The sequence below is a fragment of the Bemisia tabaci genome, chromosome 3 (genome assembly GCF_918797505.1).
Source record: "Bemisia tabaci chromosome 3, PGI_BMITA_v3".
NCBI classification, from domain to species: domain Eukaryota; kingdom Metazoa; phylum Arthropoda; class Insecta; order Hemiptera; family Aleyrodidae; genus Bemisia; species Bemisia tabaci.
In genome coordinates, this window is record NC_092795.1 from 60,462,151 (window position 1) to 60,481,848 (window position 19,698).

The following is a 19,698-nucleotide window of genomic DNA, read 5'->3' on the forward strand; positions in this document are numbered from 1 at the left end:
GTATGCCAGGAAGTCTGCAATACCGCAAACCGAGATACGCGTTTCTGAAGTTACACCATTGATTTACACCGTCATTAAATACGAAGGGAGAATGACTCCTGGTGGAATTGAATTTACGTGATACGACGGCAGAGTGCGCTTGGCGTCTTTGAAAGGCTCAAGGGTTTACGAGGCAAATTAGGTTGTCTAATTGGGGTGTCTCACCAAAAAAAAGAAGAAAAAAACACCTTGAGAGAAAGAATTCGTTTGAGTCGGCACCGTTTCACCAAATATCACGACACCCACTCTGCCCCGCTATGGAAGAACACCGTATGAGCCATCAGGCGTTGCCAAATTTCCTTCGACAAATCGGGACTTTTCCGGAAAATTTGCGAACACGCCTTCTCCGATTATTCAGAGAATTTAATTCGTTATCGGATCTAAAAAATCTGAAAATTTAAGGGAAAATCATTCATGACTTTCTTCGGAATTTGGCATTTTCTGAGAGGCAATTGGGTAACATTTGAATGTTCATACGGCGTTTTTACTTAGCACAGCAGCGTTGAAGTTGGGACCATTTTAATTGAGGAAACTACATTCCTTTCGGAATCCGCACTCGGGAAACAGAGAACAAAACCGCGTTCTTACGCACCGGGACGGAACCGCACTCCGCAGGATCGCGTTTTCTTGCGCATTCGAATAAGATTAACGCACGGCCAACGCGCAGCCATTCTTCCGGCGGCGAAAACCCCGGGTAATTCTGCCGTGATAGCAAAGAGAGCAGTAAATACATGCTGAGATGAACCGCGAGACACATAAAAGCATGTGCTAATCACGGCTCATACAGGAATGCACTTAGGGCGCTCTTCGCTATCACGGCGGAATTCGCGAAATAAATCTACGGGAGCATGTTCTTTCTTTTTATCTCTGAGTCTCCCCCACCCGCCCCCCGCGACTCGTCCCAGACCCTGGGGCTTATTTTTTCCCTCGTTTTTGTTTTTCCGTCCACACCTAACTTTTCGCATGATACCGGCGCGGCGCAGTGCACCCCGCTTCATAAATAATTTCGCACAAGCAGAACAAGCACATAACTAGATTTTATGGAGCCGAGCGCCCTGCCGCCGAACATACCGAAATGCGCCCGTTTTCCACTTCCAGATTTATTGCTTGTAAAGGTAATCTTTTAACTCAACTTGATTTTTTTTTTTTGTCCTTATTGAAATTTCTAAAAATAAAGTGAATGATTTGAAAAGACGATTAAAGCCGTGGGATTTTAGAGGTTTAAATTTTAAAAATGTGTGTAACAAGGAGGAGAATTTCTAGATTTTATCAGTATTTTCTTCATTATTTGGACGTATTTCTGCCAAACGGAGCTATGTGCATTATGACGTGAGCCCTATTACGCATGCATTCTTGTGGGTCTTAGAGCTTATGTCTTAATGCACATTGTTCCGTTTGACAGATATACATCCATTTGTGATTGCGATCCCGTCTGCTTTGAAGACTCTTAGCACAAAATGGTGTCTTTATGCAATTTTTTATAGTCCTAATTTAATCTGTGAATTTTTCCAGTTGGGTTTGAAAATTGCTAGATGGAAGATGCCATCTGCGTTCATACAAAAAAAAAAAAAAAAATCAGGTCCGTTTGTAACTTTAAAACGTCATTGGCTGCTCAAAGATGTCAGAAATACACATATGCCTGAATTTTTTTCTACGCTACGCAGATGGCACCTGAGATTACCTATCTGATTATTTTTCCAAACGCTTTAAAAAAACGCACATATCAAATTAGGACCCTACGCAGTCGTAAAAACTTTCAAGAAAGACACCATTTTGTACTTAAGAAGAGCTTTTCAAGACAAATGGGATATCCATCCGCATTATATGAAAATTAGTCAGGTCAAAAATGTTAAATTCCGTAATTCGGTTTAGAGGGTGGACCTTAAAGAGCGAAACGAACGTTAATAATTCCTCGTCTCCGGAGAATCCCGGAGAATTCCGGAGAATTCCGGAGAATAACGCAACTCCCTCCCAAGGTCGAAAAAGTGACAAAAAACAATTCAATTTTTTTACAATGGTGAACTGTTCAATGTTCGTTCAAAAATTTTCCGAGTTTTGCCTAAAATCAGAGGAAAAGTTGGCAAAATTGTCAGTTAGATTAGTTGGTATTTTCCGGCTAAAAATTATTTTTTCGAGGGTAATCGCGGCAACATTGAAGTGTAGTTATGCTCTTTCGTGAAAGAAACGACGAATTTAAACAAAATCTCTCGGGTTTCACCTCCAAACGCCGAATTTCGACTGCAGTGGCAACTGCGGATATGATTTATTGGTGAGCGCTTCCGGTCGGCCCGAGTCCTTTAGCTGCTCGCGGGTGTTGGGCGTTTTCTCTGCGCATTAAAAATTGTTTTGTTTTCGACTCCTTCCCGGCGAGAAACGCAACCGGTTCAGCTTTGGCGCTGCTTCGTCGCCTACCTAAATCTCCGACGTGTTCGTTCTAGTTTGCTCCCGTTTTCAGTCCATGCTTTCATCACTGCCCTGCTTCGGAAAGCTACCGCCACGGATACAGAGGTAGTTCATAAATAACGTCACGCGCTAGCGGGAATGCACTCTCAGACATTTCATCGCTACTTTGACGTAAGGGCGTATCATCTCCATTACAACCTGAGCCCTGTTTTCCGTTTAACTTTATGCTTTCCGGAGCTCATGTTGAAATCGAGATACGCTCTTACGTCACGAGAACGACGATTTCGTCGCTCCTCTGACGTAAGGACGCAGCTCGATTTCCACGTGAGCCCGTGGAACCCTAAGCTTTCCAGCGGGCTGATTATTAGGATTGATAGACAAAGTGATAGACAAAGAAGACATAGAAAGTATGGAGCGATCCTGTTAGTTGAAAGGGGTTGTTCCTAAGGGGGAAAATGATGGACTAACTATAGAGTCTCACAAGGGTTGCCGATAGTTAGTCTATTATGCAAGTCAGTGCGTTTCCTCCAAAAAAAAATTGTGGTTTTTAAAAAAAAAAAAAAAAAAAAAAAAAAAAAAATGTGTGTCTTTTTCGTAAATAAAAAAGTTGATCTATTACCTACCTCCTATGCCCACTGCAATCACCCGCTTCCCTTCGTAGGATCCCTCCATATTTCTTTGGTCTTCTTTGTCTACATATTGGTCTGTCAATTTACCCATAAGAATTCTTGAAAAAAATTCTAGTGCCATGGTACACAAAAATATTGAATTCAAAATTACTTTTCCTCTCTTCTTGTCTATATCTTAGTCTTAGTTCGTCAATTTAACCATAAGAATTCTTGAAAAAAATTCTAGTGCCATGGTACACAAAAATATTAAATTCAAAATTACTTTTCCCCTCTTCTATCTCCACTAGGTACTTTTTGTAACCTCGCCCTCTTCATCGCGACGCCGCGCTTTGCCGAAGGTGGTGACTGCATAGCAAACAGTAAAATTGCATCGAAGAGAGAGAGAGAGAGAGAGAGAAAGAGGATCAATCAAAATATATCACGGCAACCGTATTTTATTTGCACTCCGCAATAAAACAAATAATAATTTGAATTTGAAGGAGAGTTGGAGTTGAACCACTGAAATTGCTCGTAGTATTATTTTGGGAGGTCTTTTGTTTATACTCTGCTTTGACTAAACAGAGGTTACGTATATAATTATCAATTCTCACAAAAAAATCCAGCGAAATTTGATTAGATGATATTTATAATTAAAGTATATTGATTATTTTCAAATCAACTTATCTGCCAGCCCTTCAAAGTATCATTACTCTTTCTCCCATTTGCATTCCGGAATTCAATTAAAACTTTACACGCACGTTGACTAAATAAACATACACTGTCCCTTTTCATCATTTCCCCATCAAAGCCCGTGCGTTCAGTCTACGTACAGAACCTGCCTAATATTGTGGGTTAATATCATTTCCCCGTTGTTGAGCAGAAGGAGTCTCCGAACCAGTTTTTAGACACCGAGGGACTCCAAAAATTAACTTGTAAAAAATCTTTTGGCAAGCGTAAAGTTTCTAAAACAAACGCTGATCAAAGACTCTCACGACCTTGATTCAAATCATGTTTCAAAATTAATTTTTAGTTACTCGCTGTAATGTGATTATTTGAGTTTTTCTCAGCCCATCCCATGAAGGTCTCCTGTATTACCGATAGACGTCTCTAAAAAGAGAGAAGGAGAAACAATAATCTAATAGGCGTGCCATAAAAAAAATTAATTTAACGGTCGGTCCCATTACGTACACGGTTAAAACAAACGAAGATCCACGTTCCAAACTAAATACTGCAGTGCTCCAAGTTAGATGGAAACGCAGAACGTCATCACGCTTAAACATTAAGTCTTAGTATTCAACACGCGGTAAATATGGTGAAAATAACAACGTTTAGTGATATTAACCGAATGAATTTATCATATTTTACTGGTTAACTCTGGGCGTAATTGAGTGATCCCAACTACAACATTTTTTAACTCCAGGGAAAGTATCAAAGCTTGTTGATGACAGGTGGTGCAGGGCAGGTATTGGTAAACTAGTTAAGGGTGGGAGAAATGAACTCAGCTTTGTTGTCGAAATGATAGGATTTAACCGGCAAGTTAAGTAAAACCCCGCCATGTACTGCTGCTCTCAAAAATTGAAAGTTTCATAACCTATTTGGCAATTCCGTACAAAAGATAGCCGCAAGGACTGTTTGAAATTCAATTCAGTGATAAAGCAGTTTTGAAACTGACGGACAAATTGGACGTATTTCTGTCAAACGGAACTATGTGCATTCAGGCATGAGCCCTGAGACCCATAAGAGTATATGCATAACAGGGCTCACGTCATAATGCACATACTTCCGTTTGGCAGAGATACGTCCAAATTCGATTTGCTTCGTCGTCCGATCTGGACAGGATGGCGTTCATTTCATTTTTCCTCCCCTGTCCGGCTGAAATTTGAATATGTATACGGATTAGAGACCCTCCATCCCGAATTGCCGGGCTCAAAATCTTCACTTTGCACGAATGCACTTGTATGCGCAGCGAATCGGTTGCAGTCGGTTGCAGAAATTATGAAGACTTGCCTGGCCAGTGTCCACTTCTCTCCGAACAATAGGCTCAAAAGGTCCTAGACGCAAGGACTGAGTTTGAATTGGATTACGCTTTCCAATAAGGAACCACCATCGTTGGCTCTCCCATAAAAGCATATACATGCATAGAGAAACCAATGGCATGTATGTTGTTTCTAAAATGGGCCAGAAATAGTGGTTCCTTGTTGCAAAATGTGATTCAATTTACCCTCAGCGAGATGATCACCTCGACAGCCAACTTGTTGCCAAATGCAGGATTGCCACAGAATTTAGAAACTGAATTTCCCTGGTTTCTCTGACACATTTTGATGAAATTCCCTGACAGTTGAAGATATGCCAAATGTTTAAATATACATAATTTTGAACAGTTTTCAGGCAAAATTACTTGTTCAAGACGTTAAACCCACTATAAAGAGCAAATAAGGGTGACCTAACTGTTTTTCCGTAACACTTTCGTCATTTTCTCTGATATTTCCGGTTTTTCCCTTACGTGTGAAAATTCCCTGACATTTTCCCGTTTTATCGGTATTCTCTGACTAGGGCAACCCTGAAAATGACAGGTATAACTTGCATAAATAGAGACCCTTAAAATCTTAAAACACCATGGGTCTCTCGATTTACATTAGGATATTCACTGTATCGAAAACCAGCTTCTTATGGTGCGTGAGATTCTTATCTGAACCACATTTCAGCAGTCACATGAGGGCAGGTGGGATATATCCTTAGAGGCTATCCATAAATTACGTTACGATCTCGGTGTTGGACGAATCTTCATACTTTTGTGACCAATCGTGTCACGGGATAAAGGGGGTGTCAAACAGAGTGTCATGTAACAGTCCGCACACTGGATTTTAACACATTTTTTTAAACTGTATATCGACGGTGAAACTACCAAACCACGTATCTCGTTTGCGGTGTTTAAAAATCTACGCTCACATTTTATTTTCTTGAAGTAGACCAAATCAATATCATTCCTTGAAATTTTCACAGAATTTTCTCCGCACGAAGAGGAAAAATCACAAAAATTTTCAAGACTGGACGTTAAGTAGTTTTTCATTTAAAAAATAAAGTATGACAGGAAGTTAGCGACGTCGCAAACCGAGATACGTGGTTTGGTAGTTTCACCGTCGATATGCTGGTTCTGTTGTCTCATTCCTTCTGGATTTTTGAAACACACATCCTTCTAATTAACAGAGCTACGCCTTTCCCCTTTTTCAGTGAGAAATTGAGACCATTATTGAAAAATTTCTCTAGTTAGATGGTAAATTAAACGTAATTTGAAAAAATGTCAATTTAAGAGGACATCTTTGGACTGAAAATGCCCATTCTCAATACATTTACCGTCCTCAGTACTCATTTTGTCTCCTGTATTTTTCACAACATTTCGTTTTCACTATTGTTCCCTTAAATAATTATATATCTTAGATTAATGCTTCGAATATTAATTTTTCATATAACATTTAAATTTATATTATTAGCCTTGTTAATTCATGAAGGCCATACGAACGTTAACTTCTTTCGAGTTTCTTCTCGTAAAAACGGGAGGGGAGGGGGAGGGGGGGGGGCGGCGGCGGCTTTTGGCAAGTGTTAAGTAATTATTTTGGATGTCTAGAGCAGCGGTCACGATCGCATCACCGGAAAAAAAGGATGCTGATTTAACATTCTGGATGTAAAAAAGCGTACGACAACTTAAAAAACGCTGCATTAACCGCCGCGGCGGCGGCGCTTAACGCGCAATGGCGCCTACAAACCTAAAGGCATACTTCACGCATTGCGCAATGATTGAAGTATCCACTTAGGTTTGTAGGCGCCGATGCGCTGGCCAGTCGCTCGCCGCGCCGCAGCGTGCCACGACGTCTCAAGCAACTATTTCATCACAGAGGTGTTGCACAGTATCATACGAAATTGAAGGCGCTCCAACGTATTAAGCGATGGCCGACCGGCTCGCCACCACGGCGGGTAGTTTTATATCTTGACATTGCTAAAGTACCTGCTGTAGCGGTTAATTTAACGTTCTGTGAGTTGTCGCACACTTTTTCAAATCCAGAATGTGAAATCAGCATCCTTTTTTTCAGTGTACAAGGGATGGGTGGGTGTCAAAAAATTGACAAAATGGCATTATGTAATTATTAGACAACCCCTTTTCAGAAAGCAATGCAGATGGAAAATGCCCGTTGTTGTTTCCGTCGGGAAGAAATTTGACGGGGTGGCAGCGGAGAGACTAGAAGAGTTGGGAGGCGCTGCACGGAGGCCAAAGTTTGAAAGAAAATTTTAAGCGGATTAAGAAGGGCTTCAGCAGTGGGCGTTGCGTGCCTCAGTTCCGAAATTCAATTTCCGCAACGGGCGGGGCTCGGGGGGAGGGGGGGGGGGCGCTTGGGTTTTCGGCGGCTTTGCTAAAACTTCCCGCCCATTCTCAGTCGACAAAACCACCGAGAAAGCTTGATAAGCCACTGATCGATGTGCATCACCACATCCCGAGTTGTCGGCTCGTCAAGGATCCCCCTCCCCCAGATCTTCTCAACTGCCGTGCTAAGGAAAAACATCGTATGAGCCCTCAGGTCCACGCCGAATCTCCTTTGATAGATCATGAATTTCAGGAAAATTTGTGGATATTTTCTCTTCCAATTTTCCAGGGAATTTTGTTCGTAATTTGATCTAAAAAATCTAAAAACTGCGACGACAAATATTCATAATTTTCTCCAAAATTAAAACTTTCCTGAGAGGAAATTTGGCATCATTCGAATGTTCATACGGCGTTCTTCTTTAGCACGGCAGTCTACGAGAGATAATGTGGTTTCAGGAAATTCTAGGATTCTGACAACGCTCGCAGATGTGCGGAGCTAATGATGTATTTGGAGGCTTTCAGGAGCAAACTGTTGTTTGCTGCTTTCGTTTGAACCGATGTGAATTTTTCAGTTGGAGCAAAACTGTCCAGAGATATTTTGATACTAAGGTCTTACAGTTTAAGTAACAAAAGCTCAGCATTAGTGAAATCCGACTAAAACTTCTTTAATGCTGTAACTTCCGTAATAACAATGAGTACAAAATCCTTTCCACAAAATTTCAAAATTTTGATGATTATTTCCTTAGAAAAGAAAATGTTGATAAAAATGTTCAACATCTCAACAGAGAAGTATAGCTTCATTTGGGGGGGGGGGGGGGAACCAATGTTACGAATAAGAAAAACCATGCCATAGAGGATTGTGAAAAAACATTTTTCTGAGCACGAATTTGGTTTCCCGCTCATTCCCAGAACCCAAGCTCCAATTCGGCTTCTTTCTCTATTTCCGTTAAAATTGTAAGAGAATCTCTGGAACAACCTTCATCAGATTTTAAATTGCAATCTTCTCACACATTTACATTTCTAACCTCCGATTTTAAAAACGGGCCGATTAAAACAGTTTTCGCCGTATTTCTTTGATTCTCATTTCTGGCGCTTAAGTATTTTTGAGAATGACCGATTCAATCGCACGACATCAGAATCAATTCTGTTTATACACCTGATTGATTGAATGGCTGGCTTCTTGATGACTTGACTTTTTCTGCTTGTTGGATTAGAAAATCTTGGCTATACTGAATTGTTTTTTTTTTTTTTAAATCTAATGGCTAATATCATGATTTGGAACAAGGCATAATATTAATGTACGAGAATTAACCAGACCCTCGAAACCCTAAGACTGAAATACGTTCTTTCCATTGCCTGTCATTTGGTGCTAGTGCACTCAGCGCACGAAATGTATTTGTAGAATGGTGTTACCGTGTTATTTGTGTCAAGTTACACAAGACTACAAGTCTTTCCATCAAAACGGGGAACACAAAGGCACATGTAAGAAAGTCAGGAGAGAAAGAACGGCTGAAAATGATAAAAGTATATGTCTTTAAATTACATTAGAGCTGCCTTTGTCCCCTCTCTGGACAACAAGATCACGCTTGCCACGTTTTGCGAAAGTTAAATTCCCTTAATATCCAGTGAATGGTTGCTCCTTCTAGTTTCCGGGAAGGAATGAATAATTGAATAAGTCACACCGCGAAACAAAATCCCTGCACCAAAAACTAGTAGAAGTTTTTAGAATTGTTTCGTCATCAAAAATTTACTTTAAGTCAGGCCTCATCGAAAATTTACTTTAAGTCAGGCTTCATCAACTAGCAGAAGTGTTTAGACTTGGCTCGTCATAGAAATTTACTCATTAGTTAATATGATATCATAGTAACCATATTTTAATCTAGCATCTTTCATAGGAATTTCATGGACGCAAACAACGAGACATTTTTCGAAACAGTTAAGTTTTACGTTTTAATTGAGTTTCTTCTTTACTTGTTATCATTTTTCAAAAGGCTCACTGAGGGTGTATGGAAAATAATGTCTATTTCAGTCTCTCCTATGATCAGTGTTCCTCGTTTTTTTGTTTTGAAAACCGGGAGGGGAGGGGGGTTCCAGGCCAGTCACGTACTTCAAAGGGGGGTGTAAGGATGCGTTACGGGTGCGTTACAAGATAGAGGGGTGATCAAAAATCAGTAAGTGCGTTACGTAATCAGGGTGCCAACTAAAACAGGCTGGCCAAAAATCAGGACTTTTACTGTGCTTCTTCAAAACACTCCCAAGAAATTCAGTAACTCTTTAACAGAAAAATTCAGTACTTTTTCAGTACCTCCATTTGACATAATTCGAAAAATTTTAAAAATTTAAATTTCTCGCTTAAACTGCGACAAAAAGGACAAAAAAAATTTAAAAAATTCCGGACCCTCTTACGGAATTTCCGTAGTTTTCAATACTTCCGGACCGCCCTTAAAAAATCAGTACTATTTCCAGACTTTCCGGAAATTCCGGAATTGCAGACACCCTGGTAATACTTAAACGGTCCTATGTTAGCTGCCCTTTTGGGCTCTAAGAGCTCCACGACCTAGCCTCCAAAATTACAGACATGTCCGTGCACTCTAGTAGTTGTTATCTAGGTTCTCGTCCGTCCGTGAATTTGGCAATTGCGGAGGAGTCGGGCGGACGCCTGGCCGTCTCCCACGAGCCCAAGACTACATTTCACATTTTTCACCACCCCGCGCCGCGGACCGTTGCAGTCGGGCTCCGTGAATATATTTCCGGGGCGAGCACCCGTGCAAGCGCGATAGCATTTATCCCGCAACGAATATGACGTTTGGAAATTAAGGGCCCCTAAAATTCAAAAACAGGGGAAAAGCGGGAAAAATCCGGGCGCAGCTAATCCGCTAATTTATGGCCTCGCAACTCGACGAGCTCGGAACGAACCGACAGTGGCGAGACGTGAATCGATTATCGATATTTCCTCATTTGAAGCTGTGGTGTAGAATCGATTATCAAGGTGTTTGTTGCGAACACCCTGTTTATCGATCCTTTTTCATTGGTTAAAATGGCGAATCAATCGATATATCGCAAAGCATTGATGCGTAAAATCCTTGGGCGGGTGTGGCGCGGAATGGGTACGCGCGTGACCCACTTCCCAGGTTTAAATTCTATCCCCGTGATATTTAACGATTCAAACGATGCTCAGATTTATCCTGCGATAAGAACGTCCTAACGAGGACTTAAATTACTGAGATTAAGACTTTTCCTTTCCCCACTTGAAAAAAACTTTCACTTTCCTTGCAAAGAAGCACAATCACGCGTCTCAATCAAGTCTTTGCAATATGAGCCTCTCGAGTAAGTAAAAGTTAGACTTATTTTGCAATTAAGGACTAAAATATTTGGCTCATTTGAGGAACAACATATATGTCATTGGTTTCCCTATGCAGATAGGTGTTTTAACATATGAGCTAGAAATAGTAGTTCCTAATTGCAGAATGTGGTCCGATTAAAGCAAAATATTACTTCTCAAAATTTTACGAGAAAAACGAATCGAACATCACGAATCTGGAAATCAACCACTAAACAAGATGTGAATGTTTAAAATCAACATTTTTGTTGATTGGCAAAAATACAATATTATGTCAAATACGTGTTAATATTCGTCATAGGTTGCTTTCCGAGCTTCTGACAGTGTGATTCCCTTTCTACGTAAAACTTTGAAGAAAGTATAATTGACTTTTTTTCCAACTCGGCACTCGTCTAGAGACCCGCATTCTTCGGAATAGAAAACTATACATCTCATGTATTGATTATTTCAGACCAATACGGCAAATAACTATACGATTCTTAATGGGGTTTTAGAGCATGGAGGACAGTTTGATTGAAAAAAATGAAGTACTTGAAGTTGATATAGACGCAAAGCATATATTCTCCTTCAATACCGCGTGATACCACAAATCTACTCCAGAGTTCGAATAGTTGCTCTCTTAAATTCCTCGTGTGAAAAAGTGAGAAGTTACACTTTCATTTTAAGTCGCGGGAAGTACGCTATGTTTCCACGGAATTCGTTGAATTCGCCGCAGTAAGAAAAAGTAACCGAAACCTTGTGTTAATATAGGAAGTAAAACGCGAGGTAACACAAGCTGTTGGTTGATTATTTTTTTTTTTTATGTTAGTTTTTCCGAAAAAGTTTTTTCCTGTGTCAAATCGACCAAATCTTTGGGTTGGGATCACCCAAAAATTTTTTGTGACTTTGTTTTGAAAATCTGCGACCTTGTTAAACAATTGTAACCAGCCTCCAGGATCGCACCTGGATTGCATTGATGATTATCATGCGCTAGCCACTCGCAAGACGTATGAGAAATTACGCGCTTTTCATCTCGCGGTATTGGGGGAAATACACGATCTTTCTGGAGATTTTGTAAAAGAAATGAGAATTTACGCGATAATACCGCGGCAAATACTCGGTTTGATAAAATCATTACAAATAACGCATTTTTTACATGAGCATCGAGGCATATTCACAAATTTTCTAACAAGTGATACTTAACGATCAAAAAAGATCACACAATTTCTAGCTTAATACCGCGAAAAACACGCGATTGGCGATATTAATATTCATTATTGTTTACTAAAACTGCAAATTTTGATGTTTATTTCGTCATATTTTAAATTTTAAGGGGTGCTTCTGGCAGAAAATTTCACGACGAAACCAATGGCACCACTTTGAGAACATCAAAGTTTCGTATAAACGGAATTATGAGCGTTTGAAGTTTCCAAATTTTGTCCGACTTCTCCGATTGACTCGATAAACTGTGCGTCGTGTTGTGGAGGAGTTGAGATAATGATAATATTTTGCACTTCCACGCTATGGAAGTTCAGCCTTGCTAGGCTTTTTGCTGGTCATACGTGCACTCTGCTGACTCGGTGGGTTTCGGGTACCGTGCACACAGTCCCCGGAGCTGAACACCGGGAAAACTAGGGTTTTAAGTATGAAAGGATACAAATTAGAGGCAATGAATTAAGACGGCCTCGTGCACCTTCGGCCGGTTCCGGCTCCCGCAAAGAGACCAGACCACTTTTAACGAGGCCGGAGCCAGGTCTTCATGAATATTTTACCGCGCAAAACTCTCCGGCAGATTAAAGGTCTCGCGATCCTTTCCGCCACCGACACTGCCACCACTGCCGTTCTCCTCAATTATTCAAGTGACGTTTAATGGCCTTTAAAATAACAATGACCTTATTCACCCCTTTACCCTCTAATGCCCCCTATTCTGGAAAATTCCCATGAACAGCACGAGGTCTCTTTAAGTTTATATGTACTCGTTAGGAAACAGGAAGCACTATCTCGACATTATCAAATTTGTTTCAATATGAATAGCCATCATCAAAAAATAAAAATAGTAAGATAGATAAAGTTAAAAATTGGTTAAAGTTAACAGACTTGAGCACGGTCAAACAATAGAATATTATTAAAATATTAAAAAGTCCCTCACTGGTCAGAGGAAATTTGTATTTAAGTCCGACACGTTTCGACCCACACTGGTCATCGATGAGTCACACCGAGTCGCGTCGGAATTAAATACAAATTTCCTCTGAATAGAGGATGACTTTTCCATATTTTAGTAAGATAAATAGTGCGGGAAGGGCACTAACAACAAAATTCTACGTATACTCCTTTCATTCTTAAATAGCTAATTCCTCTGGTTTTACATAATTTATCCGGAAAATCCGGAGAATTTAACCGGAGTCAGCATAACTAAATCAGACGATGCCATATTTCTCCTCATATTTCAATTTTTTTTAAAATTAAAAACCCAAGCAACAGTCTGACATAGCTTTGTCAGCTCAGTTAGGAGACCCCAGTGTGAGTAAAACCGGCGGCGTGGCGTACTTTACGATATAACGATTGATCTACCATTGAAACCTATGGAAAAAAAATCGATTATTAAGGTGTTCGTTGCAAACACCCTATTTTGTCGATCAATTTCCATGGGTTTAAACGGCAGATCAATCGATATATCGCAAAGCACGCCACACCACTGGACAAGAGTTAATGTGAGGCAGCTCCCATTCCATGACCGCCAAAAGTTCCGGGATTCGGAACTTTTTTGTTCCAATTTCTCCCACACCATGACCGTCAAAATTTTGGGGACTCTAAAGATTTTTCAAATGTTCCGAGAAAGTTCCGGAAAATGCGGAAGATCCGGAACAATTCGAGAATTCCAAAAGTTCCGGAATTCGGAACTAGCTCCGGGAAATGGGATCACTGATCTGCCGTGATAGCGAAGAGTGCCGTAAGTGCAAAAATGAAGTTTTGAGAAAACGGGCTCAGAAGCTTCTGACAAGATCATTTTATTGAAAGAAGCCTCCGTTCTTTGTCAAATTGCCACTAATCGTCCGGAAGACTCCTAGAAATCGTATGGATGATTAAAAATCGACTGATTTTATTTCCATTGCATGAAAAGGGTATTTTTCATTTTCATGCTAGGTTATTGTTAGGCAAGACAGCCGTAAGTGCTATCTTCTTCATGCTTTCGTGGTTGCGTTTTGGACGCACAACAAACACATTTTCAGGTTAGAAATTGGCAGAAAAGGGCGGCACTTTGCTGGAAAGCACTGTTTTCATTGGCTCTCATGCATCTACGGCTGTCTTGAAAAAAAACTGTGTCATTTTTTGTGCGCTTACGGCTTTTACATACGTCTCGTTTTCATTGAATTAGGATGAATTTTGCTGTTTTAGCTGTCTCAGTAATTTAATCTAAAAGAGTTTGGACGAATTTTGAAGAAAACTCGATTTCGAAAATTTTGCACTTACGGCTCTCTTCGCTATCACGGCACTGATGTAGGGAACGAAAGTTTCTGAGGAATCGTTGGCAACGCGGTCTATCGGTGGAGACTCGGAGGCTCCCTGGCGCGGAAACTAATTTACAGTTTAAAATGACGGCTAGATGAGCAGAGCGGAAGGACGCTACGAGTCAAAGTTCAATTAAAAGAAAACGTAACAAAAGTGTTTATCTTTCACCCGATTACTCCTCAGGCACTCAGCCCCAGAAACTCCTCGTTTGCTCCTCGTGAAAGTCCAACTTTCGGTCTCGGCGCCATCGACGGAGGGCGCGACGCCTTTTCGGAATTCGGAATTTGGGAACTCACCTGAAACAAAGATAAACGGAAATTAATAGAAGCAAGAGAGAACATATTTTTCAAATATCCATTCTAGAATCAAAAGTCTGGCGAAAGGAAGAGATAGTACGGATAAGTTTTACGTTAAGTTCCGGACAGACTTTCACCTCCCTTTTTCTTTCAAAAACTGTACATTTCTTCTGCTTTGCACTTAAGTACCGAACAGCATTTCCTTCATTTCAAGTTTGACTTAAACTGTTCTAAAATTGACAGCTGGCTTGAACTTCGAGACTCCGAGATGCTACTCTTACCGAGCAAAGGTGCACTTCAGAAAAAATGACCGACATTTTGTGTTCATGTGGGATGTAAAACAAAGTAAACTAATCGTACTGTTAATATTTTTTGTTTCTTTAATTTCTTAGGGTCACCGTCACATTTACCAATTTATTCGGTTAAAAATCAGACGCGAACCACCAGAATCGAACCGGGATCGCATAGGTGACCAGTTCAATGCGCTTAGCACTAACTAAGTCGAAACTTCTTACTGAAATCGAGAGAAAGGAGAGTACATCAGTTCAGGACACTTTACTCATCCGCAGATGTCTCAGATTTACTTATGGCCTTGGTCGATCTGCTGTTTTTATTGATTTAACAAGACCTTTAATTTTAGTGATTATTGGATTTTTAATTTTAGAATTTATTATGCTCGATACTAGATGATCTGACAAACAGGGCTATGCCTCGGTCGTTCGTAGTAAGAGAAGAATAAGAAGAAGAAGTGTTGTAGGAAGAAAAAAGTTTAGGTTGAATAGCCCAGTATGCCTCTTGAAAGCTTTCCTGACTTTACCGTGTGACTTGGCAGAGGTGTTGGAAAAAAGAGCGGAGGCAAGGTAAGCGTGAGTTACGCGCGAAATTGAAAAGCAAACAAAGTGCACAACACTGCACAAGATGCAGGCAAAAGGGCGAAGAGAAGGCGGAACAGCCGGGAAAAAACAACGTTTAAATTTCGATGACTCGAGATGCGGAGGTGGCAGAAAGGAGGAGGGGAATCGCGAACGGTGGGTGGATAAAAGGCGACGCGCGCGCTGCGGTTGAGATAGAGAGACATTCGACATTTTTTTAGCCTTGAACACTTCAAGAGGGCCCATGAAGAGCCTTTCGACGCCCGACCTAGTCGGCAAAACTTACGCCGCACCGCACTCGAGGCCAATCTCCCAAACCGATGGGTAAAAGATTTTCTCGCAATCCTCATCTCTCTTAAATATAATAAACGAAGGTATACATTTTTAAGGAGTTCCTTCGCTTTAGTGCCATGCTTAGTAAAATGGGAGTGTTGCATAATTTATTTATTTTACGGCTTGTATCGAAATAATTAAGATCCTGATGTCACAGGAATTTTGCCGGAGTTTATTTATAGACCACCGGAAAACCCCAGATAATCAACTTTAAACCGCCTCAAAATTCGGATTTTCAAAACAACCATTTTTACGCGGGAACGGGTCCGACACTTTCGTGACGTCACAGCACATGACAAACCTGGTCTCTTCGTCGTTTATGATATATATCCCTGTAAGAGATTGGCAGCCGCTTGATGAAGAGACCAGATTTGACGTCACGAGTGTATCGGATCCTTTCCCGCGTAAAAAAGACCGTTTTGAATGAGTCGGTTCCTAAAACAGTTCTTTTTGAGTTTGGGAGGTGATTTCAAGATTTTAAAAACGTGTCATCGTTCATTTTATGAAATTTGCCATTGGCATCAGTTATCAATTCTCAAATCCCCGCACCACAGAAAATGAAAGTCATATACAGGGTGTCCCAGGATTAAGTACGAATATCGAAGGAGTCGATTATTTGGGACAAAAAAAGTTATACTACAAAACCGTCTTTTTTTGACCCAAAGAATCGACTCCTTCAATATTCGTACTTAATCCTGGAACACCCTGTATATTCGTGATCTACGACTTGAGATCAGTGCTCTTCAGTCTTCAAATGGTCCCAGGTCCATGTCCCACCATGAGGGAGAACGCGTGAATTTCCTGCGGAAAATACACTAAAACTGCTAGAAACATAGCCGTAGTTTACTTCTGCGATTTGTCTGGAGCTCAAGTCGCTCGTCAGTAACTCCCTTTCGAGCTGCTATTAAAACTCTGATCCACTGAGCGCCGGGCAAAGTTGCACGCGAAAAACGGAGCGAAATATAAAGTGCAAGCGGCTTGACATCCTGACCCAGTGCTCATTCGCCGCCGCCTTTTCGGCCGTCCTTCTTTTGCCCAACTCGATTCCCCTTGAGTGAGTCGAGGCACTTCTCCAACCAAAACTTTCCACGAGTTAACTTTATATTAAATAATTGCCGAAAATAGACCATTACACGAGGTACAAATTTAAGCATTCTAATAGATGATATGAAGGAGTTTTTTAGCCAACGTGCGTTAAATTCAGCATAAAGCTGATATCTCACTACAGAGGAAAATTGATTGAAGACCTAGCTGTTGCTGCTAGCAAACCATTTCAAGTCCAATGGATTTGGCTTCATTTTGTGGGTCGGCAAAAACGATCACACTGGAACAGCAATAGTGGTGGTATCCTTCAAGTAAGCTAAAAAGAGTTTCCTGGCCAAAACTAAGAAGTATGGAGGGTACTCAGAATAAATCGAGCTCCACGAGCTTGCGAGAAGGGAATTCAAAATTGAATTCCCTTCTCGCAAGAAAAACAAAAGTCAACTTGAATGAGTCAAATAGGTCCCTACAACGGTTACATGATCATTGATCAAGAGTGATGGAACAATGCTCCTGCAGAATATTAATTATAAAATTTTTAAACGTAAAATTATTTTTATGAGAAAGAAATAATATTCTGCAACAAGCAGCCCTCTTAATTGTATTGGAAAAAATTCGGTTTATTCCTGTGGAGCTCGATTTATTCTGAGTACCCTCCTTACTCCTTAGTTGTGGCCAGGAAACTCTTTTTCGCTTACTTGAAGGATACCACTACTGCTGCTCCGGTGTGATCGTTTTTGCCTATCTAAAAAATGAAGGCAAATCCTTTTGACTTGAAATGGCCAGCTATACAACGAACTCTTCTGGCCAATTGCGTGAAAAAACACCAATTCAGCATTAGTTTAAAAATCAACATGAATGCGTCTCAAGCAGATGAATATAATGCGACAATTATAGCGACACCCAGATGCAATTCAAATGTGGCAAAAATTAATGTTGGAGATCAGCACTGCGGAAAAAATGGTTCAAGACAGCTCCTAGAAACCAAAACTGAAGACTCTTTTGACTTATCAATGAGTTTTTATGGATGAAATCAGGAACTTTCGAAAAATTTGAGAGACTTCCAATTGTAGAGGGTGCGGAAAAATAGAAAAAAAAACTCGCATTATGTGACACTGACAAACTTTAAAAAAATTACGATTCAGCCGTTAACTGCATGTTTAATTGGAAAAGTTTGCAGAGAGTAACATGTTAGACGGACCCATACGAGAAGAAAAAAAGGGTGAAGAGGGTGGAATGGATGAGTGGGGTAGAAGGGAATGAATCAGAGCAATGATGCAAGTATATAAATTGAGAGTCGGATTACACGAGCTAATACAATTATTGTGTTTTTTCTCTCATCGATTTGCAGCCAACTCAATTAAATGTCTGCGGTTTACAGCATGGGCGTATTAATTACTGATTTTAGAAACTTCACAACTTCCTACGATAAGGCTTAGGAAAGGCCGGTTATCCATTTCAAGCCTAGATGGCATGGGTATCTCATTATGAGAAAAAGGATACGAAAAATGTAGATAATAAATCAGTAAAAAAAAAAGTCAAATCAAAGAACTCCGTATACCCACTTTTGAACTTGTTTACATGTTCATTTTAAGAGAAAATTTTGATCCAGAAAAGTATGATTCATTCCCATACGCAGTTGATAATTTATTTTCGATTATCAATCTACAGTTGATAGTTTAATTTCAAAACGTATGTGCTCGCAAAATCGACCAGATGGAGGATAAGTATCACAATCCATTAATTTACTTATTAAAAACTAATCTGTAACAGATACTCTCACTTAGACGATGAGATTACGACGTGCTTTGACTGCGCTGTTTCAAAATTTCATCTTGCTTATAGAGAATAAGAAGGTATCTTTGTTAAAAAAATATTAATACGTAGTTTACAGGAAATTATTGGTTGGTTAATATTCTTGAAAGAGCTAAACAAAATCACACTTTATTTGTGGAATAATGATTAATCCTCCTTGAAAAAGTAAAAATTTAGCACAAAAATCCACAGTGTCAGGGACCAAAATGCGCGGTTTCTTAGTTGCTCCAACGCTTAAGATATTTCCTCATACATTGCTTGAAGCTGAACTCTGAGCTGCCAGTTGTGTAAGTAATTTCCGGAGAGCATAAGTCGGACATTGTTCAATACGCTTTACACCTCATGTGTTGCCATTTGATCGATAACTATTCAGCCGCGGGAGCGGCAACCGAGCTGATTATTGAAATTGATAGACAAACCGATAGACAAAGAAGACAAAAGGGAAACAAAGCGATCCTATTGGTGGAAATTGGGTGGTTGCAATTGACAAAGGAGGTAAGTAACGGACAAACTATCGGAAACGCACGAGAGAACCTTCGTCCGTTATTTTCCCCTTTAGTCTATAACAAACTCCCGGTTCAACAGATAGGATCGCTCCATGTTCCCTACGTCTTCTTTGTCTATCGCTTATATCTATCAATTTCAATAATCAGCCCGCAGGCGATAACAATTCGTCAACATTAAACGCAGAAACATGTTTCCGCGAGGACCTCGTTATTTTTTGCCGATCTAAAAACTCGACCGCCAATCCGATCCCGCGATAGGCGCGACGGGTCCGACCCATCAACTTTTCAAACGTTTCCCGGCCGTCCATTTCCATCAGTGGCGTGGCGTGAATTGCGATATATCGATTGTTATGCCATTTAAACCTATGGTAAAGAATCGATTATTAAGGTGTTCGCTGCGAACACCCTATCTATCGATTCTTTTCCGTAGGTTTAAATGGCATGACAATCGATATATCGTAATTCACGCCACGCCACTGATTTCCATACTGGATGAACTGCGACGGCCCCATTAGTTTTTGCACGGGGCGATCAAACTCATCAAGGTGAGGTTAAGTTTCCCGTTCAATTTCCCCGCGGAATATGAACTCGGTTGCAAA